At 48.0% G+C, this 5,169-nt stretch overlaps 1 non-coding gene across 1 annotated transcript; it reads left to right on the top strand.

The window, feature by feature from the left end:
* Positions 1–4,809: 4,809 nt before the first annotated feature.
* On the top strand, positions 4,810–4,954 carry LOC132372251 (U8 small nucleolar RNA). Its single transcript, XR_009505122.1, has one exon. It is a non-coding gene; the product is annotated as a U8 small nucleolar RNA (small nucleolar RNA).
* Positions 4,955–5,169: the final 215 nt, after the last annotated feature.

Raw genomic sequence — 5,169 nt, 5'->3', positions numbered from 1 at the left:
CTAAAGGAAAGCCAAACAAACATTGAAATGCACTTGAAGGGAAGAGAGTCAATCTATTTAAGAGAAAACTTGAAAAACCAGAGCTGTCTTTAGTGATACAGGCTTGCCTCAATTTTCTGGTGGTCTCTTGCTTTCTGTTTTTATTTAAGAGTGAGCAGCAAAGGAGATTTGTGAGCATGGTTAAAGCAGGATTTCATTTAGGGTTATTGGGCTGAGACCTGGTCATTTTGTTAGAGGCACCCTGAAATATCAGGTCTTTTATCTTTTGCTAGGCCGTTTCTCTTGGGAAGATCCTCTCTTGTGCCTGAGGATATAAATATGGCCACCGGTTTCCTGAGACCAAGCAAGGGAAGTGGACTGGGGAAGTCTCTTTCCAGTGTTTGGGTTTTTAATGAAAGCTTTTGTTTTCTGCCCCTTGCTAAAACCTTCCCCTGTGCCTGGAACTCCCAAGCCCAGAGCCTTCAGCTCATAATTGTATTCGAGACCTGTTTTGAAGCCCTTCAAATCCTCCCCATCTACTTTGTTCCCATCACTGCTGTGGTGACAAATCCCATGCAGGGGTGACCAGCCCCACGCAGGTTCACCCTGACAGCACCTGGCCAGCAACTCTTGATTCTGCCCCTGAGCTTCCTGGGTGCCTTGGAGGGGAAACTCAGTAGGTGTCACAGGTGTGCAACCTGGAGGGACAGGGAAGTTGATGCCACCAGTCACAGTAGGTGGAGGTGATGGAGATGTATTCTCCCCACCCCTTTCCCAGGGCAGGGGGTTCTGTGAACCAATTCACAAGCGTCCTCAGAAATCCTGGTGAGCTGGAACAACTGGTCACCCACGCGCTGGTCCACAGAATAAGGCACCTGCTCATGACTCTCCCTCCTTCTGTCCGTCCTTCACTCCCGCTTCCTGGGATCAGATTCCTAAATAAAGTATTCCCAAGCAAGCCTGTCTCAGCTCTGCCTTTGGGGTACGTGTATGGAGAGGTCTGCCTTTGTGTCTTTGTGTGGGTGTTGAAGGGTGAGCTGGCCGAGTGAAGGGACAGAGGGACTTGAAGTCCTTCACAAATGTCCCCCAGCCCCTCTCTCAGCCCCACTTTCAGTGGCACCTGGAGCGTTCACCTCCTGGGGCTTTCCCACAGTTCAGTGGTGTCGATCGCCTTGCGTTTTGTTGCTTTCTTTCTCTGCAGATTAGGTTTCAGCTTTGCCCATTCACATATTATTTACCACCTCAGCATCTGCTTTGCCTCTTCCAGCACTCTATTGGCATCTCTCATCTGGGATCAGTTCCTCAATGGGTCTCCGCGTCCTTGTAGGTTTGTAATATAACGTCACGCGTTTGCTTTCTTTTTAGTGGGGCTTCCAGAGGGATCGTAGGGAGAGAAAACACACATGTTCCGTGCCCCGCTCACAGGCGAGCTGGTATTTTCCCTTTATGTCACCTAGCGTGACATAAAGAGCACAGACCCTGTGCTCTAGCTCTGCGTCACTGGTGATTAATGATGAGATTTGGAGTAAGACATGGAATACCTCGGAGCCCCAGTTTCCTCATCTGTGAAATCTGCTGTGTGAATTGATCTCTGAGACCCCTCTGGCTCTAAGTGCTCCACCTTTGGCCCTTGGAGAATCCCAGAAACTCCTAGCGCTCAGTGTCTCAGGGCAGAATTGGATTAATCTTCTGGCTTAGGGAACCATGTTCTGTACTTGCCTCCCCAGGAAGTGCCCGGATTGATGAGTTTTCGTCTTCTCAGGGGCCTGGAGTCAGCTTGTATTAACTCTGCAGAATGTTTCACATGCCCTGTGTGTCGCTCTTGAGAATTCACTTGCTATTTGCTCCCCTTTGGAGCCTTTAGAAAGCTTTGTAGGACATTGGCATACAATTATATGGGAGTTCCTGGCCTTGTATTCATGTTTTTCTCCCTTTTTCTAGTATTACCTATACCTTCTGGAATAGATTTGGATAGAGGGGCCAAAACATGGACTCTAAACCCATGGCCTATTTATGTGTGTGTGTGTGTGTGTGTACTGGGATACATACACACACACACACACACACACACACACACACACACAGAGCGATGTGAATATTTTCATTGTCTTAAAGCCCTCCCTTCTCCCAGGTCAGTGAAGCGTATGTGTGGTAGGGGTGTAGCTTCTCTCTAACTTATCTGTTCAAATCCATCTTTATTATTCCCATCTCCCTGTCCTTTCTCTACAAATGGTTTGACAGCCACTGGGTGTCAGGCTCTGGAAACCGTTTTTGAGATTGTCTAACGAGCACGAGCTGTCACAGAACGAGAAGCACTTGGCTGTGTCAAACCTAGAATAGCACTGTCTCCATCAGAACTGAATATCTCCTTTTCAACCTTCAGATGCAGCTCACATATCACTTCCTTTGCAAAGATCCTCTTAATTGTCCCAGACAAGGTTAGACACTCCCTCCTTTGTTTGCTATTAGATTACCTTGTAATTCTATTGCAATATATGCATGTTTCCATTAGAATAAATACCACCTTGAATTATAATTGTACATGAGAAACAAGGTATTAAAATGAGATGCTTGTCAGTTTTGGCTGAGGCCCCAAAGCCTGGGAGCACAGAAAGCATCACGGCATTTTCAAGAGAGGAGCTAGTTGACTTATGTAGGAATTGCTTGGGGAAAGAGCTGAAGCTGGTTAGTCAATGTTAGTGAGTCTTCAACCTCCAGCCCTCTCAAAAGATGAGCTTGAAGACGAGGAGGCAAACAGTCCCTTTGGGGAGGGTTTTCTGAGTGCTCGGCATTTCTCCTCCACTCTGCCACTTCACCACCCCTATGGGGATGGGGGACAGGGTGTTTTAGTCCAGAAAACCAGAAGGAGGCTCCAGAAGTTTCCATGGAATGTGCAGAACATACAGCCTAGTGTCTGATATCCCTCAGATGCTTAAAGGCAGGAGGATGTGGCTGGAGCTCCCTGATGGGAGGCAAAGCTACACATTTCCCGAACATTCCACATTGTCTTAAAACTGATGCATGCCAAGGGGACCACTAGGAGGGGAGGGGGACCCCAGGGAGAAGGGAGGCTATAGAAGCTCAGGGGCAGGGGGAGAATTGCAAGGGGCCAACTGGAGGAGAGGTGTCGCTCAGCTGAACACAGAGGGCAGGTGCACCTCCCAGAGGAAGAGTCTTGAGGAAGGAGCAAAACACAGGCAGACACAGACACACAGATACACACACAGACACACACACAGATATACAGAGACACACACAGATACACATACACAGACACATACACACACACACACACACAGACACACACAAAGACACACACACAGACACACACACAGATATACAGAGACACACACAGATACACACACAAAGATACACACACAGACACACACACAGATATACATACACAGACACACACAGACACATACACACAGATATACAGAGACACACACACAGAGACACACACAAAGACACACACACAGATACATACACAGACACACACACAAATACACACACAGCACATACACACAGATATACAGACACACACACAGACACACACACAGACACACACACAGATATACAGAGACACACACAGATACACATACACAGACACATACACACAGATATACACAGACACACACACACAAAGACACACACACAGACACACACGAAGACACACACACACAGAGATATACACACAGACACACAGATACACACACAGACACATACACACAGATACACAGACACACAGATACACAGACACACACACACAGATACAAAGACACACACGGACACATACACACAGATATACAGACACACACACAGACACACACAAAGACACACACAGACACACACACAGATACACACACAGACACATACACACAGATATACACAGACACACACACAGATACACACACACACAGAGGTGTTTTTTCGTTGTTCACACAAGCCAGCGGTACCAATGCCAAATCCTCCAGAGCACCTGCCTTGTGAATGTAAAATCACCTTTGCTTCTGTAGCTCCTCCCCCTACATCTAATCCTGGAAGGGTCAGAAATAGGAGCTCGTGGGTTGGGGATGAACTGGTATGAAGAAACAACAACAGCTGGCTGTCCTTTCCTCTGTGGTGTCTCCTTGCCTGGTGACACTGCAGTAAACACCCCTCAGCTCTGCCGGCTCCTTCTCACAGGCTCCACCCTGACTGCCTCCTTCTCTCCCTACCGTGATCACCCCCAACCTTCTGAACTCAGCCCAAACGCACATCTAAGATAAACCTTTCCCTGAAAGGTTTCTACCTCTGGGATTCCTCACGGATGGTGAGCCCCAGCACGTCTAGGAATGGGACACAAGGCACAGAGGTCCCCATAGCACATCGGGCAGAAGAAGGGGATGCTTCCCCACGGTAGACTAGGGTGTTAGGCTGGGCATCAGGGTCTACCAGGTGGATAGGGCATACGGTCCAAATTGCATGACCGGCTCCGTTTGATTCCGACTGTAGTTAGTAGCAGAATGCCCTGTGAGGGTTTCAGAGCTTGGGTCCGGATCAGGCAATCTGGGAATGAGGAGTCTTTGGTGAGGCTGTCTGCTGGGTGCTGCTATCACACCGATGGTCTTGCTGGATAGTGGCTGCTACAGGCTGGGATTCAGAAGCAGAGCCTGGGGCCTGAGGAAAGAGTCCCATGCACTGGAATGTGACGTGTATTTATTCATCCATATAGTTGAGTTTGACTTTCACAAAATTCAGTGTGGCAGATGTGACTCTAGACTGGTATTTTCAAACATTTGCGGGCATAGGTCATCACTAGGAGAGCTGATTAAAATGTACATCTTCCCATCGTCAGGTAGGATAATCCTTACCTGTTCCTCCTTTCGGAGGACAGAATAGAACATGATGATTGGAGCTCGCATGATTCGTGATTAACGGCTGTGCGTAATCAGGCCTTGCAAAATGTACATCTTCCTGGGGGTTGCACTCAGTAATTAGAGAGTTTGGGGTGGGCCCTGACAATAGGCATAGAAGCAAGTTTCCGGGTGATCGGGTGATACCGCACATGGTCCCCAGACCACCAAGCATGTGACTGAACTCTGATCAATTTCCATTTTTACTAAAAGACCAACACAGGCTTTGTCTTTTCTGTGTTTCTCCCTCCAAGTGTTACGTAGTTAAAGCCGAGGCTGTGAGTGAGCAATTCAA

This window comes from Balaenoptera ricei, chromosome 9, assembly GCF_028023285.1.
Source record: "Balaenoptera ricei isolate mBalRic1 chromosome 9, mBalRic1.hap2, whole genome shotgun sequence".
In the NCBI taxonomy this organism is placed as follows: Eukaryota; Metazoa; Chordata; class Mammalia; order Artiodactyla; family Balaenopteridae; genus Balaenoptera; species Balaenoptera ricei.
Note: the sequence above shows the minus strand (reverse complement) of the source record. Positions and strands in the feature narration are given on the sequence as shown.